Below are 24,472 nucleotides of genomic sequence, written 5' to 3'. Positions count from 1 at the left end.
TTCATTATTAGTGTATAGAAATGTAACAGATTTCTGTAAATTAATCCTGTATCTTAAAAATTTACTGAATCCATTTATTAATTCTAATAATATTTTGGTGGAGAATTTAGGGTTTTCTTTATGGAATATCATGTCATCTGCAAATATTGAAAGTTTTACTTCTTCCCTTCCAATTTGGATGCCTTTTTTATTTTTTCTTGTCTGATTGCTGTGGCTAGGACTTCCAATACTAAGTTGAATAGAAGTGGTGACAGTGGGCATCCTTGTCTTGTTACTGGTTTTAGAGGAAAAGTTTTGAGCTTTTCACCATTGAGTATGACGTTACCTGTGGGTTTGTCATCAACGGCCTTTACTATGTTGAGATATGTTTCTTCTATACCAACTTTGATGAGAGTTTTTTATCATGAATGAATGTTGAATTTCGTAAAATGCTTTTTCTGGGTCTATTGAGATGATCATGTGATTTTTATCCCTCCTTTTGTTCACGTGGTATATCATATTGATTGATTTGCGGATATTGAACCATCCTTGCATCCCTCAAATAAACCCACTTGATCATGGTGTATGATCCTTTTTATATATTGTTGAATTCAGTTTGCTAATATTTTGTTGAGGAATTTTACATCTATATTCACCAGAGATATAGGCCTGTACTTTTCTTTTTTTATAATGTCTTTGTCTGGTTTTGTTATCAGGGTCATGGTGGTCTTTTAGAATGAATTTGGAAGTGTTCCCTCCTCTTCAATTTTTTGAAAGAGTTTGAGAAGTATAGGTATTAGCTTTTCTTTATCTGTTTGGTAGAATTCCCCTGTGAAGCTGTCTGGTCCTGGACTTTTGTTTGCTGAGAGTTTTTTTGATTACTAATTCAATTTCACTACTAGTGATTAGTCTGTTCCTCCTGATTCAGTCTTGGAAGATTGTAGGCTTCTAGAAATTTATCCTTTTCTTCTTGATTGTCCTATTTGTTGGCCAGAACTATTTGTAGTATTCTCTTATAGTTTTTTGGTATCTCTGTGATGTCAGTTGTAATTTCTCCTCTTTTATTTTTTATCGTTATTTGGGTTTATTTGGGTCCTCTTGTTTTTTCTTGATGAGTCTGGCTAAACACTTATCAATTCTGTTATCTTTTCAAAAAACCAGTTTTTGGTTTCATTGATTTTTTTTCTTTTTTTTTGGTCTTTATTTCCTCTCTGATCTTTATTTCTTTTGGGGGAGCTTTGTTTGTTCTTCTCTTTCTAATTCCTTTAAGGTGTTAGGTTAGGTTGTTTATTTGAGATTTTTCTTGTTTCTTGAGATAGGCCTTTATTGCTATAAACTTCCTTTTCAGAACTGCTTTTGCTGTGTCCCATAGATTTTGGAAACTTGCATGTTTATTGTCATTTGTCTTGAGGTATTTTCTGATTTCTTCTTGGATTTCTTCACTGACCCACTGGGTTTTGTTTTTTTTTTTAAAGCATCCCCAGTGACCAATGGCTGGGAATCCTCTTATTAATTTAATTAATTTATTTATTTTTGGCTGTGTTGGGTCTTCGTTTCTGTGCGAGGGCTTTCTCCAGTTGCGGCAAGCGGGGGCCACTCTTCATCGCGGTGCGCGGACCTCTCACTGTCCCTGCCTCTCCTGTTGCGGAGCACAGGCTGCAGACGCGCAGGCTCAGTAGTTGTGGCTCACAGGCTTAGTTGCTCCGTGGCATGTGTGATCTTCCCAGTCCAGGGCACGAGCCCGTGTCCCCTGCTTTGGCAGGCAGATTCTTAACCACTGCGCCACCAGGGAAGCCCACCCATTGGGTTTTTATTAGTGTGTTGTTTAGTCTCCACGTGTTTGTGTTTTTCCTATTTTTCTACCTGTAATTTATTTTTAGTATAATATCGTGGTTAGAAAAAATGCTTGATATAATTTCTATCCTCTTAAATTTGTTGAGTCTTGTTTTGTGGCCTAGAATGTGATCTATACTGGAGAACATTCCATGTGCACTTGACAATAATGTGTAATCTGCTCTTTTTGGATGAAATGTCTGATAGATATCTCTTAAGTCCAACTGGTCTATTGTGCCATTTAAGACCACTGTTTCCTTATTGATTTTCTGTCTGGATCATCTGTTCATTGATGTAAATGGGGTGTTAAAGTCCTCTACTATTATTGTATTATTGTATTATTATCAACTCATATGTCTGTTAATATTTGCTTTATGTATTTAGGTGCTGCTGCATAAGGTGCATATATGTTAACAAGCATAGTATACTTTTCTTGTATTGATCCCTTTATCATTATATAATGCCCTTCTTTGTCTTTTGTTATATAGACTTTGTTTTACTGTCTATTTTGTCTGGTATGAGTATTGCTAGCCCTGCTTTCTTGTTTCCATTTGCAGGAAATATTTTTTCCATCCCCTCACTTTCAGTCCATGTGTGTCTTCAGTCCTGAAGTGGTTCTCTTGTAAGTAGCATATAGATGGGTTTTGCTTTTTTTTAATCCAATCAGCCACTTTATATCTTTTGATTGGAGCATCTAGTCCACTGACAATTAAAGTAATTATTGATAGGTATGTTCTTATTGCCATTTGTTACTTGTTTCCTGGTTGTTTTGTAGTTTTCTGTTCTTTTTCTTTTTGTTTCTCCCTTTGTGGTTTAACGATTTTCTTTAGTGGTATGCTTGTGTTCCTTTCTTTCTAGTTTTTATGATTTTTGATTTGTGGTTACCATGGGGTTCATAGATGTTGACCTATAATTATATCTACTTGTTTTAAACTGGTAGTCACTTAAGTTCAAATACATTCTAAAAGATCTAAATTTTTTTACTCCCCTCCCCCCCGTTTTGTGTTTTTGATGTCATATTTTACATCTTCATTGTTATTCCTTCACTGTTTACTGTAGTTATAGTTGATTTTACAATTTTGTCTTAATTTTTTTGTCTTTTAATCTTTTTACTAGCTTATTTAAATGGTAGATCCACAGAATTTACTATATATATGCCTTTACTACTGCAATTTTCCCTTTCCTATAGAGTCTTACTTCTTTTCCACTTAGAGAATCCCCTTTAACATTTCTTTTAGGGTAGGTTGATAAAACTCTTTCAGTTTTTGCTTGTCTGAGTTCTTCATCTCTTCTTCAATTCTGAATGACAATCTTGATTGGTAACGTATCCTATGTTGTAGGTTTCTCCCTTTCAGAACTTTAATATATCACGCCACTCCCTTTTGTCCTGCAAAGTTTCTGCATAAAAATCAGTTGATATCTTATGGGGGTTCCCTTGCATGTGACTCTTTGTTTTTCTCTTGCTGCCTTTAGAATTATCCCTTTAACTTTTGCCACTTTAGTTATGATATGTTTTAGTGTGGGTCTGCTTGGTTTCATATTGTTTGGGACTCTCTGTGTTTCCTGTACCTGTATATCTGTTTCCCTCCTCAGATTCAGGAATTTTTCAGCCATAATTTTATCAAATACATTTTGACCCCTTTCTCTCACTCTTCTCCCCCTGGGACCCCTATAATGTGAATGTTGGTATGCATGATGTTGTCACAGAGGTCCCTTAAACTGTTCTCATTTTTTAAAATTTGTTTTTCTTTTAGCTGTTCTGATTGGGCAATTTCCATTATTCTATCTTCCAGATCACTTATGTGTTCTTCTGTATCACCTAGTCTGCTTTTAATTCCTTCTAATGGGTTTTACATTTCAGTTATTTTATTCTTCATGTCTGAATGGTTCTTTTTTATATTTTCTAGTTCCTTGTTAAAATTCTCACATTGGTCATCTCTTTTCCCTAGTTCAGTTAGCATTCTTAGTACTAATGCTTTGAACTCTTTGATAAATTATTTATCTCTGTTCAGTTAATTGTTTTTTCAGTTTTTTTCCCTTGTTCTTTCATTTTAAACCAATTCCTCTGTCTCCTTACTTTGCTTAACTTTCTCTTACTCTATGAAGTTAGGTGAAACAGTTACCTATCCTGGTCTGGAAGGGGTGTCTTTGTGTGGGAGTGTCTCTATACAGTCTGTGTGTGCCCAGAGACTATGGTGAAGAGCTGTATCTGAAGTGAGCATGAGTCACATCTTCCCCCTGGGTTTGCTGGTAGATATTACCTTGGTAGGAGGTGGGGCTGGAGCCAAAGGGGCTAGAGCCAGAGCCAGAGCCAGAGCCAGAGCCAGGTGTGAGCCACGGCTTCTCCTCTGCTTAGTGACCAATGCCACCTTATTAAGGGTAGGGTGTGTCCTAAGTTGCTGAAGAAGAAGTCCTGAAGGTCGACTCCAGGCTGGTTTTATTCCCTCTAAGCGTGTGTGTTCTTCCCCCTCCCAGCCTTGGCACCTTTGCCCCAGAGGGGAGCAGTGCTGGAGCAAGAGGGGCTGGAGAGGGCACCCAGTGTGGGCCCACACTGGGGTGGTTCTGGCACACCAATCAGAGTTCCAGACTGCTCCTAATCTGTTGCCTCCACATGTGCCAGGAATAGTTGCCCTCACCCCATTTCAGATGCTGGGTCTGAGGCAGCTTCATTCTGCTAAGCCCTGACTGCCTTCACCCTAGTGTTGAGCTATGCTGTAGAGCGAGAGGGGGCCAGAATGCATGCTCAGCTTGGGCTGGGGTGGTCACTTCCAGTCTGCTTCCTCTGCCTTGTTTTGGAAGTAAGCAAGTATGTGTGTGCTCTTCACGAATGGAGTCTAGGTTTCTTACAGCCCCACTGTCAGTTCTACTGGTTTTCAAACCAGCTAAGGGGATTCATCCTCTCAGTGTTGGATCCCAGAGCTGAGTGCCCAGTAAGTGGTTTGAACTGCTCACTCCCCAGGGAGGACCTCTGACTTTGTAATCCTTCTCTTCTGTGTCCCTTCCTAGGGGCACAGGTCCCCAACATGATCACTTCTCTTCTCTTCCTATCCAACTCTGCATGGATCTTTCTTATAGCCTTGGTTGTAGAAAAGTCTTTCTGCCAATTTCTCATTTGTTTTCAGTGACAACTGCTCCACATGTAGATGTATTTTTGAAGTGTTTGTTGGGGGAGGTGAGCTCTGGGTCCTCCTACTCTGCAATCTTGATCTACTTCTATTTAATTTTTAATGACTAAAAAGCAAGATTTTTTTTTTAAAGAATATCATATCTTCAAACTAGGAATGAAAATTTCAAAAGTGGGAAGAGAAAGAAAGTTCTAAAACACTGTCCTACTTTTAGGGACTATTATAAACCAAAATGATTTTAAAAATTGGATAACTAAACAAAAGGGATGATGTAATTATTAATATGCTATCTACCTGGTATTTTATACAAATGAGAAACATGGCCACTCAGGTCCACTACCGAGAGTCTGGCTCTCACTTAATTCTAGATTTTTGTGTTTACATAGGTACAATTTTGGTGAGCATTTATTAAATTGGTCCTTTTCAAGAGATTATAGAAAATAAATCAAGTCCTTAAAAATCATAGCAACAGTTGCTGTGAATATGCAAGTTTGCAAAACATCTTAAGGCTTAATGTTTTTCACTCTCAGATATGTGTGTTCACAGGAATACCTGTTAAAAAACTAAATCTAGCCTTTCTATAACAGAAAAACATACTGTATGGTGCAAAACCTTATAAAGACCTGATTTCTTAAACATAAATTAACATGGAAATAGAATTCACCAAAAAAAATGTAAAACTCCACAATGGTTCTAAGTATCTGGTCCTGGGATAAGTAACATCAGTACCACCTGAGAGCTTGTCAGAACGCAAATTCTTGTGCCCCACCCCAGGCCTACTGATTGAGAAACTCTGGAATTGAGGCCCAGTAATCTGTGTTCTACCAAGTTTTCCTGGTGATTCTGATATATGCTAAGGTTTGAGAATTACTCTAGTTCACATCTGCTATTAGTTTGATCTATCTTACCTAGACTCTTTGAAGTTTCTCATTCTGTGTGATCTTGATAATAATGGAATTTCCCCACATTTGAGGAGCAGAATACAGAGGCTGTTTTCCAAATATAACATCTAATGAGCAATCAGAAATGACCCTCCCTCTGTAGCAAAATAGAGTACAAAAATTGTCTCTGTATTTTTAGAACATAAAAAGATTTGCTAGCATTTTCAGGAAAACAAGCCAGCTAGAAAATACCCATTCTGTTGTCACTAAGTTTAGATGATTGCTCTACAAATAACAAATAAAAGGGAAAAAATTACAGGATAAGAGTATAGTATAGCTATGAAATTGACTAATATCTGTGGCAGCTTAAGAAGAAAATAGTGCAACTCTTCCCCACCTATGAAAACAATCCAAACTCATATAAACAGAAAGAGGACATTTTAAATAGTGAAGACTGCCCCCAAGCCAAATAAGAGAGCATCTTTGCTCTAGGGATTGAAGGGACATCCCACCCCACAGGGCAGATCCAGTGGCTGAGCCTCTGTAGGAGGCTGTCTGCTATATAGAGGCGGCATCTGGTACTGGGCCATGGTGGGTGGCTTGAAGGCTTTAGTCACAGCCACCACCTTCTGAGGGGTTCCTGAAATCTACCTGCCCTCTGTAGACCTTCACATTCACCTTCATAGCAGTGTGAATTTTGCTGAAAAACTGGGTTCCCTAACCAGGCATTTGAAAAAAATCCTGGGTAATATTTCCATTTGGGGAGACACTTCATAATTTTCAGATTATAATGACACTCTCTCTAGGGCAGAGTTTCTGTACCTTGTCACTATTGACATTTTAGGCTGGGTGATTCTTTGCTGTGGATGGCTATTTTGTACACTGTAAGATGCTCAGCAACACCTCTGGCCAATACCCACTAGATGCCAGTAGCAACCGCCATGGTGACAACCGAAAACATCTCCAGACATTGCCAGGGGTGCGAAATCTCTCCCCTCTCTCCCAAGTGAGAACCACTGCTCTAGAGAGATCGTTTCCCCTTTTTGTTAAAGTGGGTAGGAAAAAAATCACCCTTCCTTTTTTTTATCTTCATTAAAACCACCACTCTTTGGTCACTCTCATTTTTCCTTATTTATCCCCTCCCCTCACGCATCCTCCCTTCTTCCCCAAAACACATAGAGTCTTTACTTCCTTCCACAACTGGACTGGTCCTCAAAGGCTATCGTTTGGCTTACTCTTAATCAATTTTCAACGCCCTCGCCCCATTGTCCTTCAGCCTCACGGAAGCCCAGAATATCCCAATTCTGGATCAATTCAACTCTCTGACGACCCCACACCTACACTAGGACTACCGAATAATATCACTTGAGAAAATCGTAGGTCTGCGTAAATTCGTGGTCTCCCACTCATGAGCCTCAGTGAGGCAGCCTGAATTTCTTATTTCTCTTCACCCACCTCCATCTCTTCCATCCTCACCTTGAGTGGGGAGCTCATACACACATTGGAACGGTGTTCAATATTAACAACAACAAAAAGTCGTTTGGGTTTGGTTTGGTTTTATCTTATTAATACTGCAGATTGAAGAATGGAAAATGTTGGAGGTGGTAGAGTGGGACCGTAGGAGTGACCCACTGAATGGACCCACACTTACCCACCACAATGAGCCAGGAACAGTCATTTCCCAGCCCTGACCCTGAAGGGCACATTCAGGAGGGATCTAATAGGAGAGGAGAGGGGTAGGAAAAAAATGAGGTGGGGGTAGAAAAAAAAAGCCAGGGAGAGAATGTGCTCCCGGATGCCTACTTCAGGCTGATTCTGTATAAATTTGTGACCAGATGGGCCATAAAGTAAAGTTTTACTCCATCTATTGACCCCCACATATGGTCCTAGTGAGCTAGCTAAGGGTAAGGTTGTAATACTGTGCTCTCCTGGTAATGGACTGTATCCACATGCCCTTTCAGGCACTGCAGGGCATGACAATAAGGCTACACATATATTTCTAAAGCCAGCTGTCTTGCCCATTTCCATTAACAGCTATTTCAGACCTTCCCCACTTTCTTCAAACCTTTTATGTTACTGCTTTGTCTGTATTTATGAAAGATAACTTTGCATATCACTTCACCATGTTCACCATAAAAACAATGCAGAAACCTTCGTATTTGATGTGGTCAGGACTTCTCATTATTTGATTAACTGAAAAGGTTGATTAAAATAGAGAATTATGCAGAGTGATATCAGCAGGATGGCAGAGTAGGAGACACTAGATTTCATCCTCCCATGGAGGGAAAATAAAACAATGGGACACCTATCCATGAATGATAATAGTCCAGTGAGGGCTTAAGAATCCAATTAAGAACCTGCAGCAACACAGGGGAGCAAAAACTAGAACTAACCACACAGAAAGGACACTAAGAAGATCGGCGTAGCTGAGACACCTGGAGATGGCTAAGAACAAAGACAAAGGGTGGGGTTTAACAGTATCAGCCACATGGTAGTTGCCACCAGTCCAAAGCAGCCTGCTCTACAGAGGATCCTGACAGCCTTTGCCACCAAGGACCTCAACTCCTGCAGCATCTAGCAGCTGTGGACTCCCCATAGCTTCCACAGCAAAGGACTCCACAGTGTTCATCAGCATTGGACCACAGCAGCCTGCTATGTAGAAGACACTGGCAGCTTCAAGGTAACCAATAGCCATCAAGGAAACCAACAGCCATTGCCACCACAGATCCCCATAGAGGGGGACATTGCTACTGTCACCCTTAAAGAAGGATCTGCTGTTACCCAGTCCTGGGAGCAGGGCCACCCTCTCCTAATACTGTGCATACCCTATACCCCAGAGCTGTGGCCACTCTGCTCAGACCATGCTCCAAACCCCAACTCCATAGCTGCTCCACAAACACCTGCGCCTCACACAACATTACCAATGTTGCAGCAGGGATTCCTATGACCTGGACACTGACACCACAACCACCCCAGACCCAAGAGCTGTAGTCCTTCCACATGTGCCAGCAAACCATAAGAGTATCAGCAGTTATTTCAGCAGAAATGTTGCAGGCCAGGAGGGAGTGGGATGAAATACTCAAAGTGCTGATAGAAGAAAGTGCCAACCAAGAATACTCTTCTGAGCAAAGTTGTCTTTCAGAATTGAAGGAAATATGAAGAGTGTTCCAGACAAAGAAAAGCTGAGGAAGTTCATCATCACTGGCCTTACAAGATAGTTGTTTATGGGAGTTCATGATGAAACAAAAAGACACTAATTAGTAACAGGAAAATGTATGAAAGTATAAAACTCACTGGTAAAAGTAAACATATAGTTAAATTCAAAACACACTAGTGTTGTAATGTGCATCACCCATACTCGAAGACTAAAAGATAAAAGTATTAAAAATAACTACAATTTATTAATAGATACACAAGGTAAAACGATGTAAATTATGATATCAAAAACAAAATATGTGGGGGGCAGTGTAAAAATGTAGAGCTTTTGTATGTGTTCAAAGCTAAATTGCTTTCAGCTTAAAACAAACTTATAAATGTTTATGTAAGTCTCATGGTAACCACAGAGCATAAGTGTATAATAGATGCACAAGAGATGAAGAGAAAGGAATCGAAGCACACCACTACAGAAAATCATCAAATCACAAAGGAAGAGAACAAGAGAGGAAGAAAGGAACAACGGACTAAAAACAATCAGAAATCAATGAACAAAAGAGCAATAGTAAGTTCATACCTATCAATAATTTGTTTAAATGTAAATGGTCTAAATTCTAAAAGACAGAGTGGCTGAATGGATTAAAAAGGACTCAACTATATGTTGCTACAAGAGACTCACTTTGCCTTTAAGGATACACATACACTAAAAGTGAAGGGACAGAAAAATATATTCCATGCAAATGGAAACTAAAAGAAAGCAGGGGTGGCTAAACTTATACCAGACTAAGTAGACTTTAAGCCAAAGTCTGTTATAAGAGACAAAGATGGTCATATAATGATAAAGGGGTCAATTCATCAAGAGGATATATTAGTAAATATTTCTATACCCAATATAGGAGAACCTAAATATATAAAGTAAATATTAACAGATCTGAAGGGAGAAATAGGCAGCAATACAACAATAGTAGAGGACTTTAATACACCACTTTCAAGAATACAGACAGATCATCTAGACAGAAAATAAGGAAATATTGAATATATACTACACACTAGATCAGATGAACCTAAGAGATATTTACAGAATATTCTATCCAACAGCAGCAGAATACACATTCCTCTCAAGTACACAGGAAATGTTCTCCAGGATAGATCATATATTAGTCCACAAAAGAAGTCTTAACTTTAAAAATATTGAAATCATATTAAGCATGTTTTCTGACTATATTAAGCATTTTTTTCTGACTATAAATGTATAAAACTAGAAATCAATCACAAGAAGAAAATTGGAAAATTCACAAACATAGAGATTAAACAACATGCTCCTGAACAACCAATGGGTCAAAGAAGAAATTGAAAGAGAAATCAAATAACACCCTGAGACAAATGAAAATAGAAACAGTGTACTAAAATGTATGGGGTGCAGCAAAAGAATTTCTCAGAGGGAACTTTATAGTGATAAATGTCCACATTAAAAAAAAAAATCTCAAAACGACCTAACTTAACACCTCAAGGAACTAGAAAAAGAACAACAAACTAAGCCCAAAGTTAGCAGAAAAGAGGAAATAAAGATCAGAGCAAAAATAAATGAAATAAAGACTAAAAAGCTAATAGAAAAGATCAATGAAACTAAGCTTTTAAAAAATTTCAAAAATTTTTTATTTTGTATTGGAGTATAGTTGATTAACAGTGTTATGTTAGTTTCAGGTGTACAGCAAAGTGATTCAGTTATACATATACATGTATCTAGTCTTTTCCAAATTATTTTCCCATTTACGTTATTACAGAGCACTGAGCAGGGTTCCCCGTGCTATTCAGTAGGTCCTTGTTCGTTATCTATTTTAAACATAGCAGTATGTACATGTCAATCCCAAAACTAAGCTTTTAAAAAAAAAAAAACAATAGACAAACCTTTAGCTAGACTTAACAAGAAAGATGATGCAAAATTGTAAACAAAAAAGGGAACATTACAACTGGTACCATAGAAATACAAAGGATCATAAGGCTACTATGAAGAGTTGTATGCCAACAAAGTGGACAACCTAGAAGAAATGGATAAATTTCTAAGAACATATAACCTACCAAGACTGAATCATGAAAAAATAAAAAATCTGATCAGACCAATTACTAGTAAGGAGATTGGGAGGTTTTGATTATTGATTCAAAGTCCAGAAGTAGATGGCTTAACTGTTGAACTCTACCAAACATTTAAAGAATACATACTAATCCTTCTCAAACTCTTCAAAAAAAAATTGAAGAGGGAATGCTTCCAAAGTCATTTAAGAGGCCAATATTACCCTGATACCAAGCTAGATGAGGACACAAGAAAAGAAAATTACAGGCTAATATCTCTGATGAACATAGATACAAAAATCCTCAACAAAATATTATCAGACTGTATTCAACAGCACATTAGAAGGATCATACACCACAATTAAGTGGAATTTAATCCAGAAATTCAAGGATGGTTCAACATACACACACACACACACAAAATCAATGTGATACACTACACTAATGTGGACAAAGTGGGAGATAAAAATCATATGATCATCTCAATAAATGCAGAAAAACCTTTGACAAAATTCAGTATCCTTTCATAATAAAAAGCCGTCAACAAAGGTGGTATAGAGGGATTGTACCTCAACATAATAAAGGGTACATATGACCAGCACACCACTAACATCATATTAAGTGATGAGCAGAAAGCATATCCTCTAAGATCAGGAAGAAGATAAGGATGCCCATTTGTGCCACTTTTATTCAACATAGTACTGGAATTCCTAGCCAGAGCAAGTAGACAAGAAAAGGAAATAAAAGACATTCAAATGTGAAAGGCAGAAGTAAAATTGTCTGTTTGCAGATGACATGATCTTATATATAGAAAGTGCTAAAGAATCCACCAAAAAACTATTAAAACAAATGAATTCAGTAATTTTCAGGATACAAAATAAACATTAAAAAAATCAGTGGCATTTCTATACACTAACAAACCATCAAAAAAAAAAAAAAGAAAGTAGTCTCATTTGTAATAGAAAAAAACCCAATAAAATAATTAGGAATAAATTTAATCAATGTAACAAAAAACCTGTACACTGAAAACTATAAGACATCAATGAAAGAAATTGAAGAAGACACAGATAAATGGAAAGATATCCTGTGCTCATGGACTGGAAGAAGTAATATTGTTTAAATGGCCATATTACCCAAAACAATCTTCAGTTTTAATGTATTCTGTATCAAAATTCTAGTGGCATTTTTCACAGACATAGAAAAGATGTATGGAGCCACAAAAGAACCTGAGCAGCAAAGTAATCTTGAGAGAAAAAAAAAAAGCTGTAGGCTTCTTTTTCAAATTATATTACAAATATCATGTATTTGTAATATATATTATATTCCAAAGAATAATATACAAGGGAAAAGGAGAGTCTCTTCAGTAAATCGTGTTGGGAAAACTGAACAGCCACATGCAAAAGCAAGAAACTGAACCCCTACCTTATACCACACACAATAGTCAATTGAAACTGGATTAAAGACTTGAATGTAAGACCTGAAACCATAAAACTCTTAGAAGAAAACAGAGGGTATGCTCCTTGACATCAGTCTTTGCAATGCTTTTTTGGATTTGACACCAAAAATAAAGGCAACTAAAGCAAAATAAACAAATGGGACTACATCAAACTAAAAACAGCTTCTGTACAGCAAAGGAAACCATCAACACAATGAAAAAACAACCTACAGAATGAAGGAAAATGTTTGCAAATCATATATCTGGTAAGGGGTTAATATCTAAAATATACAAGGAACTCATAAAACTTATTAGCAAAGAAAGCAACCCAATTTTAAAAATGGACAAAGGACCTGAATAGACATTTTTGCAAAGAAGACATACAGATGGGCAACAAATACCTGAAATGATGCTCAACACTACTAATCATCAGGGACATGCAAATCAAAACCACAATGACATATCCATTCATATCTGTCAGAACGGCTATCATCAAAAAGACAAGAGACAACAAATGTTGGTGAGAATTTAGAGAAAAGGGAACTGTTGTACACTGCTGGTGGGAACGTGAATTGGTATAGCCGTTATGAAAAACTGTGGAGGTTCCTTTAAAAATTAAAAATAGAACTACCATGTGATCTAGCAATCCTACTTCCAAGTATATATATCCAAAGGAAATGAAATTAGTATCTCAAAATGATATCTGCACCCTCACATTTACTGCAGTGTTATTCACAGTAGCCAAGATATGGAAACAATCCAAGTGTCCATCTGGACTTACTGGGCGGTCCAGTGGGTAAGACTCCATGCTTCCACTGCAAGGGGCATGGGTTGGATCCCTGGTTGGGGAAATAATATCCTGCATGCCGTGCGGTGTGGCCAAAAAAAAAAAAAAAAAAAATTAAAAACCTAAGTGTCCAACAAAATGAACAAATGGAGAAAATGTGAGATATGTAATACTGGGCCATAAAAAAGAAGAATCTCCTGTGACAACGGATGAACTTGGAGGATATTATGCTAAGTAAAATAAGTCATACAGAAAAAGGCAAATGCTGCATGATCTCACTTATACAGAGAATCTACAAAGTGAAACTCAGAGTAACAGAGAGTGGAATGGTTACGACCAGGGGCAGAGAAGTGGGAGAAAAGGGGAGATGTTGGTCAAAGGGTACAAACTTCAGTTAGAAGATGAATAAATTCTAGAGACCTAATGTACATCATGGTGACTATAGTTAATAACATACTGTATACTTGAGATCTGCTAAGAGAGTAGATTTCAAGTGTTCTTAAAACGCACAAAAAAAATGGTAGCTATGTGATGATGGATGTTAATTAGCTTGTTTATGGTAATCGTTTCACAATGCATACATAAATCAAAACATCACATTGTACACCTTAAATATATACAATTTTTGCCAATCATACATCAATAAAACTAGAAAGAATTATTGTAAACACACTAAGAAAAAATAGAAAGTCACTTTAAAAATGCTACATGTGGGCTTCCCTGGTGGCACAGTGGTTAAGAGTCTGCCTGCCAATGCAGAGGTCACGGGTTCGAGCCCTGGTCTGGGAAGATCCCACATGCCGCGGAGCGGCTGGGCCCGTGAGCCACAACTACTGAGCCTGCGCATCTGGAGCCTGTGCTCTGCAACAAGAGAGGCTGCGATAGTGAGAGGCCCGCGCCCCGCGATGAAGAGTGGCCCCTACTTGCCACAACTAGAGAAAGCCCTCTCATAGAAACGAAGACCCAACACAGCCAAAAATAAATAAAAAAGAAAAAAAAATACTACATGTATAACAAACATTTTGTTTTAACCTAAAAAGTGTGCCTCCATTTGTTAATAATTCTGAGTTAGGACCAAGGCATTTTTGGGGGGTCCATTACCTGGAGTTCTACAGAAACCATGCCAATGATTTATCATTTGTGTTGTCCAATTTGAATTTCTTTAGGTGAAGCAATGTGAGTGGAAAATCCTACTAGATTTTTTGTTTGGGTTTTTTTTTTTTTAACTCCAAACATTTAAAGTTGCCTTACCCACACCTACTATAACAAAAACAAAAAAAACGAAAACAAAAAAGGGCAACTCACCGTTTTAAGATTTTTTTCCCCAAAGCTTACCTTTCACAAAAACAACACTTTACATTATCCAAGGAAACGAGTACAACTGGATGAACAGGTCACAAGGGGAAAAGTTCCTTCGGCAGAGAGTCTGTGCGCAGGGCTGCTGCCACGCTCCACATCCTTCCCCCAGCCCACCTGTTCACCGCGCACAGGGCCATCCCTCCCTCCTCCTCCCCATCTGAACAGAAGAGAGCTCCTCTGCTTGTCCAAAGAGCCCTTCTCCTGGACTCTGCATCTGGTCTCCCAATACCTTAGTCACCTCAGTCCGTCTCCTCTTTTGTTTTCAACATCTCCCTCTTTTCTACCTCTTCCCCTTCGGCATTTAAACCTACGCTGTTGACGCTTGTTAACAAAACAATCGTCCTCAGTTCCGTGTATTCCCGGCTCCTCTTCACAGCTTGCCCACAGTCCATGCTGCCTGCTTTCAGTTTCTCCCCTCCAAGGCACTTCTTCTCTCACACTCCTCACTGAATTTCTCATCAAGGTCACCAGCGACCTCCTTGTTGTCTCTAGCATTTCTTTCTTTGTAATATTCATTACTGCAGACCCCTTCCTCCCCTCCTTGAATCTGCTTTCCTCAGCTTCTGTGATATCTCACTCCTGGTTTCCTTCTCAGCTCTCTGGCCATTCAAACGTTGGAATTCCTTCAGGCTCAGCCCTAGGCTTTTTCTTTCTATGTGACCTATATTCTGTGATCTCATCCACAGCTAGAGATTCCCTACCACCCAATTGCTTCTGATTCTCAAATCTATGATTCTATCCTAATCTTTCTCCTGAGCTCCAGAACTGTGTCTCCAACTGCCTACTGGTTACATCTACCTATTTGTTCCAGAAAGACCTTAAATCTCCACATGTCCAAAATGTAATTCATCCCTTTGCCTTTCCTCCTCAATCAGCTTTTCCTCCACTGCCCCTTGTTTTTCTGTAGCCACAAAGATTTACCCAGTTTTCAAGCCAGACACCTGTAAGGCATCATCCACTCATCACGCCTCTCACTTGATACACCTGATCAACCACATCATTCATTTGATAAATGTTCATCTATCTGCATTAATTCCTTATAGGTTAGAGTTCCACTTTAGCAAACAAAAATATAGGACATCAGTTAAATTTTAGTTTCAGACAAACAATGAATAATTTTTTAGTATAACCCGTGCACTGTTTGGGACATACTTATAGTAAAAAATTATTTGCTGTTTATCTGAAATTCAAATTTAACTGAGCATTCTATATTTTATCTGGCAGCCCTATTTCAATTTCAATTACTCATACCACTACCTTAGTTTAGGATACTAAAAAATGAAACGGAAGCCACAATTGCAAAACTGATAACTTGCAACACAAGCTATCTAAGCTTAGTTTGTTACAACTAAAACTTGTTCAGACCCACATGTTCCAAGAAGTGCTTTAACAGTAACTCCACAGGGACCTCTTTATGAGACATTGATATAGTCCAAGGAATTCTAGACTTTGATAAACTTTAGAAACTGCCGAGCTGAGGCTCTCATTCCTCTTTTCTCATGAAAATAATAGGAAGATACAAACACATGTCATTTATTTTATCACTACAGATAGTTATTTACCATCTGCCATTTCTTTTCCTTCCAAAATTTCAGATTCCAGTCAGTTCTCGTTATTTATGGTAGTTACGTTCTATGAAGTCGCCGTGAACACTGTGAATTAGCAAATAGTGAACAGCTGCTCTGAAGGCAAATGCAGGGCTAGGCTTCTGTGAGCCTCTGGTCACAAGTTTGTCATCAACCGATCAATACATAACCACCTTTTATGTGTGTTTCTGTTTAAAGACACCATATTTAATGTATATCAAGACTCCTTAATATTGAACTACCGGCCAACAGCACTGCAACTCATGCCTGGGTGAAGCTTACCTAATGCACTTTTTTTTTCTGTAGGGCACATCACAGCCTTCTTGTACAAAGGAACACCAGACAGCACTGTAGCATTCTGCTTGGGGGCTGTTTTAAACAGTGAAATCAACAAAAAAAAAACACCAAAATGTGAAAACCATGGTTCCCCAAATGATGCTCGTTTACGGTATCAGAGCTGAATCAGGAAGGCAGTGCATCACCTTGCCCAGCCTCAGCTGGGAACGTGTGGTCAGGAGACTCAAAATTTCCACTGCTCTGCGCGAGTCCACAGATGACTGCAAAAGTGCCAAGAGTTTTGATTTTGAAGTTTATAAATAAATTTTCGTGAGTAGGTCAGTTTGCAAATATGGAATCTGTGAATAACGAGGACTGACTGTATATATTCTTGGTTCCTCAGTCACCTCTCCCTCAAGTACCTTCATTCATTCTTGGTCTTCTCTTCTAGAACCCTTCTGGGCCTGCTTTCCTGACGCAAAGTCCTTAATCGAATCCCTTCCCTCCCCACTGTTAAAGTTGGCTAATATCTAACACTCTCTGCAGGGAACATATGTGAGCTCTCAGGAATTGGTTGCAATAAATTCAGTAGAATTTAACAGGTCATAGTTGATATGATGCCTGTTCCAGAGATGTTTATGATGTTGTAAAATCTGTTCCTTCATTATATTTAATGAAACTTTAATAAAAGGACTGCAGAGTGGGAGGGTGGATGCTAAAGGAAATGAGGATAAAGAAGGCACATTTCTGATATCATATCATGTAAGGGACCACCTACCCTGGGAACTGAAACTTTCTTCCTAGGCCCATGGTTGTAAAATATGTTCTGTGAAGTCTATGGTCCTGGAGTTCTGTTTGATGCCAGCAATCTCAGAGCATGAGAGCCCCCAGACCACTCTTCCTGGGGTCTCTGTATTTCAAACTTTCATCTCAGTGTCCAAGGAGAGATGGACCTGTCGATTGGCCCCAAGTTTCTAAGCAGGTGGGATTTTGGAGTTGAGCATCCCTCATACCATAGGAGATCGCTGGCCTTGGAGTACCTCCTCCAGTGGCTGGCTGGCTGGGAAAGCATGTACCATGACAGCCTTTCAAACGTGGTCCAGATTCTTTAGGGTGGTTTGGGTCTGCCATCTATTGTTTAAAGGTTTATCATTATGAAAAGATGATTCTAACTAGAGCCTACTGAGATAAAAGCTGCTGCCCCATCCCATGCTGGGGAATAGGAGTGTTATTTCAGTGGCTGTGTGCACAGTTCTGTAAATCTATTCCTTGGATTAAAGCCCAGCTAGAGAATGGAACATTTGCTTGTATGTATTCCCTGAAAAACAGTCACAAATGCTCAGACATGAAAGAACAGCAAGGCTGCCCATGGCAGCTCCCCACCTCGCAGAATTTCAAAAATGCCTGTGGTCTCATCAAAACGAACTGTCTGAACAAAAGGAGGTGGGAAGAGTGAAAGGAGCCTGGATACTGGCTGCTTTCTCAGCCTTCCGGCCCCTCCTCCACCAGCCTCACTCCTCCCAGATGTTTTCACTGAACTCCTGTCAGCCTTCTTGGCTTACTCTTTGGCTCACTCCCCAGGGAGCTGTATTCGAGCAAGTATGGCAAATGTGTGAATCAAGAAGAAAGATTGCCTTTTCCTAGTTAAGAAACTTTAGTTTCAGTTTGCTTTTAAAATGATACTTTTTTTCTAATTCTGAAAGTTGTCAGGCTCATTGCAAAAAGTGTTGAAAAATGCAGATAAGCAGCAAAGCAAATCACAAAAATCAAGTATAACCCCGTCTTCCGCATATAATCATTGTTGACATTTTGGTTTCCTTTTAGCCTTTCTCTGTGAATCAGTACGAATAAACATGTTTCCAGTGGGATTATATTGGGTATACTGTTTTGTATTCTGCCTTTTTCCCCACTTGGTAGTATATTCTAAATATTTTGCAATGACATCATTTATCTTCAGATTATAATTTTTTAAAATAGACTTTAGTTTTTAGAGCAGTTTTTAGGTTCAGAGAAAAATCGAGTGGAAGGTGCAGAGATTTCCCATATACCCTTTGCCCCCACACATGCATAGTTTCCCCATTTTCAGCATCCCCCAAACCACCGTTTTTAATAGCTGCATGGTCTTCCAGTATTATAATTCTCTTAACCAATTCCTATTGTTGAACTTCCACATTATTTCCAGGGATTATATGCAAAATACACAGAAAGCATTTAACAGCCCTAGGCATGGGCCAACCAATCAGAATGACCAGCCAGTTGGACCAGAGCTGGGTTCTGGAGGCTTTAGACTGCCAGGCATGAACCTTAGTTTAGTGTTTGAATGCCAGGGATCTGGGGGAGGATCTAGGAGGCAGGCAGTATACGGGGACTTGAGCGAAGGGCTACAAGCAGCATCTCTTTATCAATCACACAAAAGATTTTCAATATTTTAACTACCCATATGGTTATATTGGTGTAAATTTTCTGAATATCAGAATATTTATCAATATTACAACTAGTACAGCTATGAACATCTTTATAGAGATATCTTTGCACAGATCTCTGATTATTCCCAGATGCACCTTTGTTGAGTCAAAAGATATGATACAGCCGTACAGCTTTTAGTATATATTTCCACACTGTTTTTCCAAAGTTAACACAGTTTATACTTTTGCCAAGCTTATTATCTCACCAACTTTACCATTAAAACCTGTGTGCCGGGGCTTCCCTGGTGGCGCAGTGGTTAAGAATCCACTTGCCAATGCAGGGGACACGGGTTCAAGCCCTGGTCCGGGAAGATCCCACATGCCGCGGAGCAACTAAGCCCATGCGCCACAACTACTGAGCCCACGTGCCTAGAGCCCGTGCTCTGCAACAAGAGAAGCTGCCGCAATGAGAAGCCCACGCACTGCAACGAAGAGTAGCACCCCCTACTTGCCGCAACTAGAGAAAGCCCACGTGCAGCAACGAAGACCCAATGCAGCCAAAAAATTTTTTTAAAAATAAATAAATAAATAAATTTATTAAAAAAAAAAAAACCTGTGTGCCGTGGGGTAGGTTTTTTTGCATCTCAATTCCTCTCAACCCAGCAAATCCACTTATAGGTTATGTATCCAAGAAAAATACTCTTGTATGTACAAAAAGAGGCATGGACACAGACATTCATTGTAGAGTTGTTTATTATAAAAACAACCATCCCCAAATTGAAAATAAAATAATATTCAGGAATAGGGGGAAATGGATGGTTTACATACTTTATAGTAATCCATAGTATGAAATATTATACAACAATTAAAAAGAATGAAGAAGATGTATAAGACTGACATGGAAAGTTCTAAGACATTGAGGAAAAAAAGCAAGTTATAGGACAGAATATGCAGTATCAGCACAGTAATGTTATATTAAAAAGTATTCGAATATGTAATGTAGATATGAATAGATAAGTATCTGGGAGAATACAGATCAAAATATTGATACGTACCTCTGAGGAGAGAAATGGGATTATATGGCAAAATTTTTAGTCTGCATATTTTTATAGTGTTTTAATTCTTATAACATTAAACTGTTTTCATTTTGTGATTTTTAACAATATTCTTTAAAGTATGAAATAAAAGGATTGAAGTCAGTTGTTTTCTTTCTGTCTTTTGTTGTCACTGTTGTTTTTTTCTAGCAGAAGAAACCTTTCCCCTCTTAACTTTTAAGTAAAATTCCAACATATGTGAAACCTAAAATCAGCACGGGCTTAATTACAAACCAGCTTCAAAGGCTTGAGATCTGCTCAGTTACCTGAGCCCCACCCTTGATTTAGTGTTCTGCTGCTGCTGTCTTGACAGTCTTAATAATTTTTAATAAGGGGCCCCATGTTTTCACTTTCACTGGGCCCCATAAATTATGTAGGCGGTCATGACAGTAGATTAGACACTATCTGAGTTCCAAGAGTCTTCTTCGTGCTTTCAAAGTATCAGCACCACTCACTGGCCAACCAATGGTAGGGGGTTGGGAGATTGGGGGTTGAGGGGGATGGAGCCTTGGAAATCAGCCTCCTCAGCCAGAGTTCTGAGCAGCCGTCAGCACCCAGGTCCTGAAATCACAGCTTTAAATGACTGATGATTTCTGGCAATACATGGGCTCAAGTCTTTGCAGTCAAAAGTGTGTCAATGCCAAGTATGTCTGCAGCACTTTCATTGCATAGCATTATCTTTCCAAATGTCTTCCTGATTTCTGTAGAAATTCCCTCAGTGGACAGGTTAAGCCAAAACCTGCATATGACATCAGAAATGTAATATTTTCTTGTTATCTCACCTTGGAGGAGGTAGGGTGGCTGATGTTTCAGGCAGAGGAAGAATATGAGAAAACCTGTGTTCTACCTTCTTTTTTTTTTCTTTTTTGCATTAGCAGAAAAATTAAATTTTCTTTTCATGGTTTATTGATATGGGCTTCCACAATGATCCCCTTTTTCTCATTTTACATCAATTGCATTGTTAAAAATGTTTGAGAGAAGATTTTCGTGTGCAGGAGAGACTAATTGTATCTCTGTCCTGCAAAAGGAAGTGAAATGAGTTTCACAAGGCTTGTCTTGGAAAACCCACCCCAGTGCCCCCAAACCAGTTTCCTCTTCTACCAGCTTGCTTAGAAGCCAAACATTCCTTTCTAAAACCTTGCCTGAAATGATTGTGTTCCTACAGCATGACTGTTTCATGTCATGCCCTTTCGTGGGAATACTAATTCCCCATTGCCAGTGGCCTTGTCTGCCTTCCTGCCTTTCTTCCTTTCTTTTCTCTTTTCTGAAATCTGTACTGTACAGAAAAATCACCAAAATGTCCACCACTCCAAAATAGCCTCTTTTAACCTTTGGGTGAACATCCTGCAAATTATCTATGTAAAGTAAAAATATAGATATGGCTATAAATACATATTGACATAAATACCTTTTGCCATTGCCTTCTTTTCTATTTAATAGGTTAAAACACCAATTAAATTATAATTGAATAAAATACAATGAAATGTGTCAGAATAACTACCTCCTCATCAAGTCCTATTTAAGTTCGAACTTTTATGCTGGCATTTAAGACTGTTCCCATTCCCTGGAAGATTTTCTTCCCTATTCTTCATTTATCTGAATAATATTCAAGTCATACTCACTGTGTGAAATTCTTTAAAAGTATTAGAACAGCTGTCCTACCCCCATCTAGGCATCCATCCAATAATCCCTTATCTCCACGATCCTGTAGCAATCCTATATTTGCCACTCAACATTTGCCATTCAACATATACTGTTGTTATTTACCTTCTTCTAAACTGAGGTAAAGACTGTCTTGCACATCCTTTTATCCCCTGCCTTCTTTAGCACATTGTCCTAGATTCAATAAGCAGCTGATGAATATTTGATAAGAGGGGTGAAGATGCTGTTACCACCACGTAAGGGAACGTCACACAGATATTGATTCCTAAATACCTGTGGAGGTGCAGGCACTACTTTCCCTAATCTTTCTCTCTCTATGAGCTCCCTAGCAATTTCTATATAGTTCCAACTCTGACATCACTCTTGTTTAGGGTCTAATGGAGAGTTTGGGCTTCCAAGATCCTTCCTTAACATCATAGGGCAAAACACAGCTTTCCTCCCTCTCCTTCTTATGCCCTTTCTCTCTTTCAACTCAATATCCTTAAAAACAGTGACTTTGGGCTTCCCTGGTGGCGCAGCGGTTGAGAGTCTGCCTGCCAATGCAGGCGACACGGGTTCGAGCCCTGGTCTGGGAAGATCCCACGTGCCGCGGAGCAATTAGGCCCGTGAGCCACAATTACTGAGCCTGCGCGTCTGGAGCCTGCGCTCCGCAACAAGAGAGGCCGTGATAGTGATAGGCCCGCGCACCGCGATGAAGAGTGGCCACCGCTCGCCGCAACTGGAGAGAGCCCTCGCACAGAAACGAAGACCCAACACAGCCAAAAATAAATAAATAAATTAATTAATTAATTAAAAAAAAAAAAAAAACAGTGACTTTATCATTTTATTAACGGGCTGGAAGCCAGGGGCTTCCCAGATGCAGAATGAGTAATGTTCTCCTTGTGTGATCAAGACCTTCACATGAGGTTTTACGTATTCTATTCCTTCAGGCTGTCACTTCTCTTTTTTAGTGCCCACTGTGCTCCAGGGACTGTACCAGGTGCTTTATACACAGCATTTCACTTCCTACTCACAATAAACCTTCAAGGTCGATGTTCCTCCATTTTGTTGATGAAAAAAGGGAAGCTCAGAGACATGAAGTAGCTTGCAGGGATCTCTCTGTCCTGGCAAAGTTTTAAAAGAGGCACATTCAAAGCAGATTCGATGAACTAACTACTGGCTTCACAACAATGTTAGTAAATGAAAATATTGCAGAACCCTCCAAGGAAAGATGCTCATTAAAAATTCCTATTCCTTTGGGAACATGCATAAACACATAGTCACTCCTCTTTAGCTTTCAGTCCTGAAATCTCTGGGCCCTCAGTGAGGCCTTTTGCCAACATATCCAGGGCTTAGGGTTTTCACAGGAATCCAACATCCTTCTTGATACTAAGGCCACCTCTCAGGACTCGCTGGGCTGCGGGTGGCCTGGTGACAGGCAGGGAGGACAAGCTGGGACCAAAACTCGCTGGGTGGGACGGATGCTGGGGTTAGACCTCGCTGAGGCCTGGGAGGAAGCCTATTTCTGAGCACCTAGAGATTACGACAGTGGACGAGAAGAAGTCGTTCAAGAAATCTGCCAAGGTCAAGAAATCCAAGATGCAACAGTGGGGATGCCCTATGACTGTGGTCGCTGCTGTTTAGGAGAGCTTCCTGTGTGCCTGGAACTTTACTTACAGTATCTATGGTCTTTAAAAAGGGTTTCCCAAAGTGTGGTCCATGAGACACAGTGCTTTGAGCTCAGAAGCAGCTCTGGTGGAGTCAAATGAGTGTGAGAAACAAAAGTGTACTATTTTCATCCCACCAAAAAAATTAGGTTATTAAAGCCTCTAAAAATAGAAAAATAAGCAACAAACAGACAAACGAGCAAAAACCTTGCAAACAAGAAGCCATACTGAAAGCATTTAGCATAAGAATACGTAATGAGCAACATACAGTCTCTGAAATGTTGAGAAATTTTTGTTAAAAGGAAAGAGACATAAAAGATGGTAGCTCAAATATACAGGATGAAGGATATTTTCCTGCAAGAGGGGAAATAGGACCTGGTTTGCACACGGAGGCAAAGTGATAGGATAGAGGCAGAACTTGAAGATGTGAGAAGATGTAAGAAGATGTCTGTTTCCTCAAAGAAATTGTGAGCTCCTTCGTGGGATGCCTGAAGTGGAGCTCGAAAAGAGTTTTTGAAATTGCAAGGAAATTGATCCTGATGGAATAGGATCCCGCCCTCCCCCTCAGACAAACAAGGGTCTTCAAGGGAGCCTGAGGAAGGAGAGTGAAAAGAACTTTCTCAGAGCTTAGAAGGGCCGTGGGAGAGGATGAGGGAAACATGGTGTGTTCTGAATGGAGAAGCGCTACACCGAGGAGCTGTCTGGCGGTGGAGAGAAGATTCACATCAGGTGGCCTCCATCAGCGCAGTAATGCGGAAGCCGGGTCACTGCTGGCGGGGGGAGCTGGCAGCATTTGGGAGCGAGCCTGGCAGTGGGAAAGGAATGGAGCGAGACAGGAAACAGCTGCTGCGGCCCACGTGTTTGGGAAGCAACAAGAGATGCATAAAGTTTTGCTGAGTAACACTGAGACGAATAGTCGTGTACAGGGGCGCTTAAGGACATGGTCCCTGGAGCCAGATTGAGCAGGTTTGGGTTTGAATCCCAGAACGCCCCCCCCCCCCTTTGGAAGGTGGTAAGAATTAAATCAGGTCATATATGTAACACTTAGAAGAGTGCCTGGTACATTAGTAAACATTCATAAGTGTTAGATATTATTGTTGTTGTCGTTATTAAATTGTGGTGGAACCACTCATAAGAATCTTGTGATCTTTCCTAAAGAAACATGAGGTCACGTGGGACAA

At 39.4% G+C, this 24,472-nt stretch overlaps 1 long non-coding RNA gene across 1 annotated transcript; it reads left to right on the top strand.

The window, feature by feature from the left end:
• Positions 1–784: 784 nt before the first annotated feature.
• Positions 785–23,488, top strand: LOC309640732. Its single transcript, XR_014252367.1, has 2 exons — positions 785–2,434; positions 16,515–23,488. It is a non-coding gene; the product is annotated as an uncharacterized lncRNA (long non-coding RNA).
• Positions 23,489–24,472: the final 984 nt, after the last annotated feature.

Source organism: Balaenoptera physalus, assembly GCF_965194825.1.
Source record: "Balaenoptera physalus genome assembly, chromosome: 13".
NCBI lineage: Eukaryota > Metazoa > Chordata > Mammalia > Artiodactyla > Balaenopteridae > Balaenoptera > Balaenoptera physalus.
The sequence above is the reverse complement of the archived record's forward strand: the minus strand, read 5'-3'. Positions and strand labels throughout refer to the sequence as shown.